The 11548-nt window shown below is 40.6% G+C and overlaps 1 long non-coding RNA gene across 1 annotated transcript; it reads left to right on the forward strand.

The window, feature by feature from the left end:
- Positions 1-9792: 9792 nt before the first annotated feature.
- On the forward strand, positions 9793-11096 carry LOC309666956. The gene is made up of 3 exons (XR_014267417.1): positions 9793-9809; positions 10002-10102; positions 10380-11096. It is a non-coding gene; the product is annotated as an uncharacterized lncRNA (long non-coding RNA).
- Positions 11097-11548: the final 452 nt, after the last annotated feature.

An 11548-nucleotide genomic window follows, 5' to 3' on the forward strand; every position in this document is an offset into this window, starting at 1 on the left:
GGGTCTTCGTTTCTGTTCGAGGGCTTTCTCTAGTTGTGGCAAGCGGGGGCCACTCTTCATCGCGGTGCGCGGGCCTCTCACTATCACGGCCTCTCTTGTTGCAGAGCACAGGCTCCAGACGCGCAGGCTCAGCAATTGTGGCTCACGGGCCCAGTTGCTCCGCGGCATGTGGGATCCTCCCAGACCAGGGCTCGAACCCGTGTCCCCTGCATTGGCAGGCAGATTCTCAACCACTGCGCCACCAGGGAAGTCCTCTCTTTGCATTTTTAATAAAATATTCCTAGGTGTAGATTTTTCATATTTCTCCTGCTTGGTGTTCTCTGAGCTACCTGGATCTATGCCTCGGTGCCTGTCATTAATTTTGTAAAATTTTTAGCCATTGTTACTTCAAACATTTCTTCTGTTCTCTTTCTGGTATTCCCATTACATATATGTTACATGCTTGTAATTGTCCCACAGTTCTTGGATATTCTGTTCCGTCTCTTTTTTTTTTTATTCTTTTTTTCCCTTTGTTTTTCAGTTTCTATGACTTATCTTCAAGCTCACTGATTCTTTGCTCAGTTATTTCCACTCTACTGATGAGCCCATAGAAGGCATTTTTCATTTTTGTTACATCAGGTTTCTTTTTTTTTTCCTTGTGGCAAAATACAACATAAAATTTACCATTTTAACCATTTTTAAGTGTGCATTACAGTGGCATTAGTATATTCATAATGTTGTACAACCATCACTACTATACATTTCCAGAATTTTTCATTTTTGCAACAGAAACTTTGTACCCATTAAATAATAATTCTTCATACCCCCTCCTCCCCAGCCCCTGGTAAACTCTAATCAATTTTCTATCGCTATGAATTTGCCTATTCCAGGTACCTCATGTAAGTAGAATCATACAATTTTTGTCCTTTTGTGCCTGAGTAACTTTGGATTCCGTCCTGGGTATTGTGAATGTTATATTGTGCAGACTCTGGATTCTATCATAGTCTTCTAAGGAATGTTAACAGTTTTGTTTTAACTGCTAATTAAGTATATTGGCCTTAAACTTCAAACTCTACTGTTGGCAGCCACTCAAATCTCCATTCAGTCCTCTTATCTTTAGCTGGTTTGCTTGCAGGCTGTCCTACCCATGCATCCTGGTTCAGGGATTAGCCTGAGATTTGGACAAAAGTTTGTACACAGAATTTGTGGCTTTTCCCCTCTGGGTCTCTACTTTCTATCATTATCTCCCTTCACATTTTAGTGACAGTGATTGCCCTGAACTCTGTCCTCTAAACAGTGGTCCCCAACCTCCGGGATCTAATGCCTAATGATCTGAGGTGGAGCTGATGTAATAATAATAGAAATAAAGTGCATAATAAATGTAATGCGTTGGAATTATCCCAAACCATCCCTCCACCCACCCTGGTCTGGGGAAAAATTGTCTTCCACGAAACCGTTCCCCGCTGCCAAAAATGTTGGGGACCGCTCACTTAGAGGTCAAGAAAGGCCTCATTTAGTCTGAGAACTGAAGGATTAACAAGTATCTAAGGACTCCAGAGAACAGCATTCCTGGAGGTAGGATCAGCATACACACGGGTCCTGAGGAAGGAATAAGCTTGATGTATTCAAGGAACTAAAAGGGGACCAGTGTGGATCTCGTATAATGAGTAAAAATGAGAAAGGCATAAAGCTGAGCGAGAGCCAGACTGGAGGTCTGCATCTATAGGCCATTTAGTGGGTGTTTGTTTGTTACACATGAGATTATCAATTTTAGGTGTGTCAAAAAATTGTCACAAGTGTTTTAAGAACTTTACATTAATAACTTTTGCAATGGGTGACATAGTATACTGACTTTCATCTAAGATTTCTCTATCTGGCTCGGTGAGAGATTGTCTAAGCTGGGGTTTCCATATATAGTTAGTTTCTTTTCTTATACTCTATTTTTGCTTAATTAAAAAAATCTCAGCTTGTCATCAGGAATGGCAGCAAGGGTTTGATGGCTCAGATAGATGCTTTTGGATATTCCAATGGAACATAGGCAGAGAGATTATAGGATGATTGCCCAATAAAGATCACTTTTAAAGTTCCATTAGACTAAGTCAACAAACCTTTCAAGGCTTTAGGGCTTTGTCTATATCCAATGCTATTCTGACAACTGGCCTTTCTTTCTTGTTGCAGATAATTCCCAGTTGTTAATAAGCAACTATTCAAAGTTCAGATTTTGTTACGTCTACTGTTCAAATTTACACAGATATATACCAGGCAGAAACTTTCACAACTTTTACTTTGTAAGCTGCCTGCAATGCTTATAAAGACATGGAGTGTGGAATACCCAGAGACCGTGCCCCTGGGCACCAACCGTCCATTCCTTTGGCACTGGTGGGGCTCACCAGCCATGTCTGGGTCCCAGCAAGCCTTCACCTCCCCTTCCACTTCTTCCTACATAGATAGTCCCTGAATTCCACAGGAGGTGTCTCACTTTTGCTCCAGCAACTGACTCTTGTGGCCGCCTCACACTACCCTTGATTTTTCTTCTCTCACGCTAGAGTCTAGCTTATTATTGTTGAGTCTATTTTAAAAAAAAATTTTCCTGAGTAAATAGTATTAGTACTAAAATTATTTAGTTAAAGGGAGTGAATTTTATTTGAAGATTCAAATCAAATTGCTGAATTTCTTTCAACAAAGTTTTTGCAAGTTTTCACTCACTGAAGGTATATGAATCTCTGTTTCATTCATTAACAAATATTTTGCCAATTTAACAGAAGAAAATGGCATTCATTTTGCTGCATTAATTTTCAGTTCTTTATGTTTTAGTAAGGTTAGTCTTTTTTCATATATTTTTGTACATGTATATATTTTTTCTTGTCCTTTGCCAATTTTCTCTTCAGTTATTGCTTGATTTATCAGAGCTATTTCTGCTGAAAATATCAATGAGCCATCACATGAGTTACGAATGTTTTCTTTCTATGCTATTGTATTTAATATTTGTTTATGGCATTTTGGGTGTTTAAAAACATTTATATAGTAAACTGTATTACTCCTTTCCCTTATGGTTATTTGTTTTTGTTTATAAAGGAAAATTCAGCTTTTTTCCCCTAATTTTTTATGGCATATTTGTCTTTAAATTTTTTCATGTAGGGAGTAGATTTGTTTTATAGTGAAATGTTTTATAGTTCTTTTCATACAGGACCTGTACATGTATAATTAAGGTGCATTTCTAGTATTTTTTAGTTACAGTTATTGTGAATGGAGTCTTTTTCCCATGTATATATATAATATTTCATTTTTACCATTATAAAGGAAAGCTATTGTTTTATATTTAGCTGTTTTACTGAACTCTTTACGCAGTTGAAATAGTTATTTGCTGATCTTCTTAGATATAATAATTATCTACTGATATAATTTACAATTGTGATGTCATATCCTTATATCTAATAATTGTACATTTTATAACTGTTTCCTCTTTCATTTGTGTGGACTAAAGCTTCCAGAACAGGTTAAAATAAACATGATGAGAGTGGGCATCCTTATCTTGTTTCTGCTTTTTAATGCCATGTCTCTGATGTTACACTGTCATTTAAAATGTTGGCTGTTCATGTGTTTTTATGATGTTAAGATAGTATTTTTATTGCTACTTATGAGTTCTTTCAAAAATCAGGAATGGGTGTTGGTATCCTTCTAAAGACTTAATTTAGAATGCTTAAGATAAATTAATCAAAACAACTATGTTTTATCATATTTCACATATTGAAATAATATATTAATACATTTCTTAAACACTTATCCTTTCTGGGATAAAGACTACTTGATTTTAGATTGTTATCCCTTGAATATATTTTTGAACTTGTTTTCCAAGTGGTTTGTTAAAAAAATTTTTACACCTAGTTTAAAAATGTGAAGGATCATACACTAAAAAAGAAAACTCTAGATCAATCCCAGGTTTTAAAATTCAGGATATGCTAGTTTCATAATATGTTCTGGGTAGGTTTACATCATTTTGTTTACCCTCTACAGATACAGCATGGGAGTTGATGACTCTGTGAAAGTTTGAAAAAAGTTGCCTGTAAACTGTGTTCCACAGCACGGAGCCTTTGAGGAGAAATTCCTTGAGTGCCTTTTCTCTCTTTCTTTGTCATTGGCCAGTTCAAGTTTCCTATTTACTGAATCAATATTGGGTAACTTATATTTTCCATGAAATACTCTGTTTCATCAAAATATTAAAACGTTTAGCATTAGATCGTGCATAGTGTGCACCTATAATTGCAAAATACCCACACTTGCTGTTGCACTGTCATTAACCTTTTTAATTTTGTTCATGTGCTTTCTCTTTTGTAAGCCTAAGGGTTCACTGTATACCTCTCTATCTTGTTACTTAAAATCCAAGTCATATTTATATATCAACTATATTATTTCTGATTTTACTCTTTATCGATATATGCTATTATCTTTATCTTTCTACCCTAGCAGAATAGTGTCCCACCTCCTCCCCACTCCCCAGGCCATAACTCTTCATTTTAGAAATTTCCTAGGATATTCTGGCCTGTGAAATTTCCTTTTCTGGTTAAAAAAAATCCTGGTAGTATTTTCATTGATAACTCTTTAAATATGTGGATGCCAAGAGCAGGGCATGATTTTCATTTGCCCAAGCCTTCCTTTGGGTTTTTCAGGAGTGTTTTAAATTTTCCTTCTTAAAGATTTTATACATAACCTTTAAATTTATTTCTTTTATCTTAAAAAAAAATTCCCATTATCTCTTTTGTTGCTACTGTAAATTAAGGTTTTTTTCCCTGTGATAGCTCCTAATCAGTTTTCTTGTGTATGTCAAAACCATTGATTTATTAGTCTTCTATCTGGTCATATTAGTGAATTCCCTTGTTAACTGCAAGTTGATACTTCTCTTGGGTTTTTTGGAGATATAATCACATCATCAGCAAATGCTGATTCCACTTTTTATATCTATCTATCTTTCATCTATCTATCTATCCATCCATCCATCTACCTATCTATCATCTATATTTTTACCTAATTCTATTAGACCTCAACATCCAAAACAATGTCAAGTAGCAGTGGTGACAGTAGAGTTAATTTCCTCATTCTTGATGATAATGTGAATACTTCTAGTGTTTTCCTATTTAGCTTAATGATGGCTTGTGGGTTGAGGAAGCTATATTTTAATTCATGGGCATTTTCATGGGATGCTGGGAGGTGATTCAATTATACTTCATTCACTGCTCGTTTAATCCAGAAACCTGATGAATTTAAATGTATACAAGGACGTTTTCCTTGATTTATAGACTGGCCTGATTTCTGAGCACAATTTTGAAAAACATGTTTTTCAGAGGAATGAAAAGGACATAAATGAAGCAGATGTTCATGAAATACAAAGTACTAGGCAGAGGAAGAAGCTTTTTGTTTTACCTGGTATAAAGAATGTCTCATGGAATGTAGCCAGGTGAATAATTACTCAGGCTAATGGAGAAGAAGTTAAATAACTTCTTTTTTAAGCTGTTTATTTAACAGCAGTGTACAAACCACATCAACTGATCCATTTGGGGCAGGCTATTAGGAGAATGATTGTTAATGACACATGTGTTTATTTGAATTCAGAATTAATGCTGTAATCATAAATCAATTCAAAACCAGCAGATACCTTGCTATATTTATCCTAATGAAGTTTGATCTTGTTATGGACCAAGTGTTTTTCAAGAAACGTAAAGCAGAAAGTATACTTTATAGTGTTGTGGATACACATGTCATATTTTAACTGGCCATTGCCTTTTGAATAGTCCTTCTATATTTGGAGACATTCCACTTGAGTCCTGCTTCCGTAACAGAGGAATCAGAATGCTGTTTCTCTGCCTTTCTTGAACTAGGGCAGTGGCATGTGACTCAGCCTCTGCCAACGAACCTACCGCACAAGCCTTCCTTTTAGAGCAGCTGACGTGTGGAATTGCTTCCCATCAAGGCTGGCTGAGTGGGATGAATAAGCAGCAGCTTTTAGGGGCATCAGTGGCAGTGATTCTAACAGTGGGGTCCTTCACCCAGGACTGTGCCTGCAATCCGTCCACAGTTCCCGGAGTTCTTTAGGAATTCTGGAACGTTACCTGATATCCTCTAAGAAATTGCTCCTCTGCTCAAGCTAGCTAACGTGGACTCTGTGCTTTGTAACCGAGAACCTTTGTCAGCAGCAGCTGGCCCAGAAGGGAGAGGACCACTGAGATTACAGTCTATCAAAAGCATAGTGGGAAGCTGAATTTTAAACCCTGAATATTTTGGCTCGTTAGGTAGAAACTCTAGGAGCATGTCTGAACAAGTTAAAAAAAGAAAACCTATGCTGGCCAGCTCTACCTTTGTCGGAACATGGTCTATGTATAATTTTTTATGATGTCAAACAGTAAGTGTAGTTGATTTGTTTACGGTCATTAAATCGGCCCTTTGTTTGGTACCCAGGCAATAAGCTTGTAACTTAGAGCACACTGTAGATTCCTAATTCATTTTGAATCAAGGCCAGAGTAAATTTATAAATGCAGATAAACAAAACTCATGTACTTATAACCTGCCAAGTAAATACGCTAGTCCGCCGGTTCTTGAAATTTAGTGTCTGGGATGTGCCTTTTATGCTTCTTCATCTTGGATGGTGGCTGGAGAGAAACACGTGACCGCATTTCTGATACAGCGTATAGTTTCCAAAATGTAACCCTCTCAGCATCTCCCTGTGGTTAGACTTCTTCCTTTACCTCCTTACATTAAACAGGATACACCCATGGCTTTTCCAACTTATTTAGTGACATTTTGGCATGAGAACAGAGAGCAGATCAACTAGAATTAGAATTCCCAAAGGCCTCCTACTTTGTTGGAAAAGAAAAATCTTCTCTGCGGTAGAATTTGTTACATAAAATGCTGTCTGTAAAGTGGGAGATATAACTAACCAAACTGCCTCTAACCTGAAAGAGGGCAGCATGCATATCACTCAGGTGGGGTGGGCTTGTAGGGGAAAGGGATCAGACCTGTTTCCAATAAGCAGGTATTGGCTCTGTTTGGACCAGATCAAGAGTAGTTCCACTGAAGCTTAGCGAGATTGAGGAATATGGCCAAGCTGACAGCCTAGCAGGTGGCAGAAGCAGGTCTCAAACCTAAGTCTGGCTGACTGCAGAGCCTGTGCTGTTTTCTGAGCACCCTCTCCCCCCTCCACCTCTCCCCCCAAACCTCCACCCCTAGGTCTCTGCCTCGTGCTGGCCTGGATGTGGCACTGCCTTTGCAAGGCCACTGGCTATTCATTCCACCCGGGGCATGCTGGCTGGGGGCAGATACAGCTCTCTGTCCGCTGAATAGGAACTTGACTCTTAGCACCATTAAGGCTTTCTCTGAATTTCCAGGAAACAGATTTCTGTAGGATGGAGGTGTCCCCAGGACAAGCTTCTTAGAGAAATACATCCTCCGGGTTTTGAATAACCACAAATGGCAAATTAAATTCTCTAATTTAACTTCTTTCTCAAATTTCTACTGCAGACCACTCCCTCATAATTTTCTGAACATTAGGGAAATGAAAAGGTGGCAATTCCAGCATCAAGGAAGGCAAGCTCTAAAGACACAGCAAACTTTTTTCTTCCTTTTTAGTTAAATGCATTCTTTCCCCTTCTTTCCAGTTTTTTATTTTAATCTCCAATTATAAACAGGCAGAGATGCTGTAAAATTTTGACAAGAAACAGCACAGTTTCAAACGCATTGGCCCCTGAAGGCTAAAGGACTCCAAATTAAATCAACTATCATTTAAATTACTTAATCAAAGCATAGCTTAACGAGAACATGGCTATTAACCAGAACGGAGTCTGTGCATCTGGGTGAATCAGAGCCATTTTATCTTTTTTTTCCCACAAGCTAAACATTGCCAAGCTTTTGAGTTAGGGGTTGAGCTGCGCAACCTTTCCTTCCACGAGGATTTTCACCCCCAGTAGATTTCAGGAGAGGCTGCCGCCCCCTCTGAGGTCACCCAGGACCTCTCTGTAGCCCTGACCACAGGATGTCACTCTAAGTCTTCACAGCTTTAGACAGAGGCCGTTTCCACTGTCGTTTCCATCTAACTCTGCCCTTTGATGTCTGAGCTTTGCTGTTTACCTTCTGCTTCCCTGGATAACCTGCGCCTCTTGTCTCAGAAGTTTCAGTCAGCACACCCCCCAGATGCAAACAGGCCCAGCTCCTGTCAATTCTGCCTTCACATCTGTCACCTCCTCTGATCCTCTGTCACCGCCTTGGTTCAGGCTTTTGTCACTTCCCACCTGGATGATCTCAGAGCCTTGCAATGGTCTTCCTCCTTCCCCTCTCACCTGTGCTTCTCACAGCTGCCAGGACGTTCCTTCAGTCCAGACCCCTGCTGACATGCCTTTAACGGCTTTTTATAACTTTCAGGATGAAGTGCAAACTCCTTAACATGCACCCACCCCCGGAAAAAAATTTAAAAGCTTTTTCCTTGTTCTGGCGCCTGTATCCTCATCCGAGCACCATCCCTCGCACCTTCCTCACCCTGACTCCCCCTCCAGCCCTGTCATCAAATTCCCTCTCGTTTCCAGCCCCCCCCCCCCCCCCCCCCCGGCCAACACACAGGCTTCAGCTTCAGCGCTTGGGAAGCCTTCCCCGAGCTGCTGCCTCGCTCTGCGCGCGGTGCCCCTCCCACGTGCCCCGCTCCGCTCCCACGCCGTCGCTGGGTTTGGCGTCACACACTTATCTACTGCTTTGCCGGACTATGAAGAGCCAGGGGGCAGTGTCTTACTCACCCTTGAATCCCAGAGGGTGCAGAAGGCCTAGCACAGAGCAGGTATTGAATACACGTTTGGATGCTTGCCGAACAAGTATCTCTCACCTCCTGTCGCTCCGAGGACTCCTCCCATCTCGGACTCCGCTCCCCTGCAATTCAGTCCATACATCCAGCACCCTGGCAAAGGCCTTCACTCCCTGCTCTCGCTGACAGATATAAAGAGAGGACTTAGATCTCCCCCTCGAGGCCTTTTCTTTTCCCCTTGCTTTGGTCCCTGGTGACACTCCGTTTTTCAGACATTTCTAGCCTGTTGTCTATTTAGGAGACTTTGCCATACTTATCTTTGTATCTCCAGGATCTGGCCCAGGACTGCCTTGTAGAAGATGCTCGATCAGAAGGTAAAACGCATCTTCACATCCACGATGAAGAGTCTAAGGTCAGGGAGGTTACTGGCTCACCACCGTCACACAGCTGCTCTCTAATGCAGCTGGTGTGAATTATATATGTTCTCACTTCAGTCCCCTGCTCTGCCCCTAGAACACCCTGTGATACTGGCGTGTGTGTTCTATTTCATACTAATAATATTAACTTCTGAGAGAAGATTTGGGAATTTGCTGTGGTTGACAGGAGCTGGCTTTACAATACACGAGGATCAGCCTCTTTGTCCTCCTTCATTTCCTCTCATTGCTCCTGAAATTCCATTCTCCCCACTAATACTTTCCCAGAAAGTTAGCATATGTATTTTAAATGTGCTTGCTTTAGTGCTACACTAGTTTGTAAAGTCTTGTCTTTTAATTCAGTTTGTGGAATGCCTGTGTATTAGTCAGGATAGGCTGAAGTGCTATGAAAATAGACCCAACAAGTAATGAGTGAAACACAATAGAAGTGTCTTTTTCACTCATGTGAAGTCCACGGTAGATGTTCCAGATCAGTGGGGTGACAGTCAGATGGCTTCCTCTCCTTGTCATTATTCAGGCTGACATTTGGCTCTGCCGTCTTTAAATCATAGCTTCCAAGCTTGCTGTGTTTGTGATATCCCTTTATCCGAGAAACTGGAAGGAGAAAAAACATGGGAGAGGTGTGCAAGAGGTTTTATGGTCTAGGTCAGGACGTAAGGTGATGAACTTGACCTGATTTTCCCTGAGCTATACTGGCTTTAAAGCAGAAAGCTTCATATCCAGGGAAACCCCTCAGTCCTAGGACAGCTAGGACAGCTGGTCACCCTCCATGGAAGTGGTACACTAACCTCTACTCAGATTCCCTTGGCTAGAGCTCGTCCGATGGTCATACCAGGCTGCAGAGGATGCTGGAAATGTAGTCCACCCATGTGCCCAGGAAGCAGTCTCACAAATATTTCTGCATAGACAGTTGGTGAGTATTTCTAATAGCTATAAGCACTGAAACAAGGAGCCTAAAAAGTGGCTTATAAGAAGAAATAGACACAGAGGGGTGGGAAAAGGACCCAAAAATCTAGATCAGGAGGGGATGGCTGAATAAAGCCTTTGTTGGTGATTATTCAACGCATGGGGACCAGTTCCTGCATTTTCTACCATGCCCTTAGCCAGGGTTTGTTTAGAGTGGAGGTTTTCATAATTAAGATGAAATACAATCTTGTTTCAAAATCTTACCTCTTTTCACCCACTTGTAGGTTATCAAGGATTCATTTGTGATGGCAGACCAGAACGACCTGCACTGGACTTCATCTACATGCAGCTTTCAGGAATACATCTACTACTTCTGTTCTTGGAGAGCCTTGCTTGCTCATTGTCTTCTAGCAGCCATGATTTGACCCATTGGTATTTAAATCCATCCTCTATTAATCATAGCATCCTTTGTTGTAAGCTTTCTATATGCCAGCAATCTTGCCAAATGCTTTACTTACATTATTTCATTTTGTTCTCACAACAACACTTAGGTACTTTAATTTTTCCTCTATTATAGATAAAGAAACTGAGGCTGATAGATGTTAAGTGACTGGTGCATCACTACACACCTCTATGCTGCAGAATGAGAACTTAACCGCTTCCTGCCTCATTCCAATGCCTGATTGCGTGTACTGCACTAGAGAGACTCCTAAGGGGATTATGTTGTTAATTTGGGGATAAACTAAAATCTGCTCCAAGGATATTATATTTCTCTAGTATGGGATGCAAGGACAGATAAGAAATGCATGCTCCAATAATATGCTAGTTAGGTAAGTCCTGTGTTACAATATATTGTCTTATTTCTAGGAACACACTCATATTATCAAAATGTGTGTGTGTGTGTGTGTGTGTGTGTGTGTGTGTGTGTGTGTATGGTCAAGGCCAGAATCAGTCTGCAAATATTTATCATAAATATCATTTATGTAGTCAAGCATGTATATATATATGGGGCACACTGAGTTGTGATATCCTGACACTCCTCCCCACCGCCCCTTCCAAGGACTCAGGTATTAGTCCCTCCAGGTTCTGGGAATGTTGGCGGCTGAGCTCTTTGCTTAGCTCCTCTCTGGGACTTTCCTCAGCTAGAGAGAGACAGCTTGCTCAAGGTCTTGCCCTCTTCCTGAGGGTAGCCCATTCCCAGTATGACTGGTTGATGCAAGGGTACAAATGCCCTGTCCCCTTCGCCCAGTTTAGGACAACTTTGAAGACCATCTGTGATGGTTAATTCTGTGTTAACTTGACTGGGCCGAAGGATGCCCAGATAGCTGGTTAAACATTATTTTTGGGTCTGCCTGTGGGTGTTTCCGGAAAAGATTAACATTTGAATTGGTGGACTGAGGAAAACAGATGGCCCTCCCCAATGTGGGTGGGCATCATTCAATCTGCTGAAGAT

The sequence above is a fragment of the Balaenoptera physalus genome (genome assembly GCF_965194825.1).
Source record: "Balaenoptera physalus genome assembly, chromosome: 9".
NCBI classification, from domain to species: domain Eukaryota; kingdom Metazoa; phylum Chordata; class Mammalia; order Artiodactyla; family Balaenopteridae; genus Balaenoptera; species Balaenoptera physalus.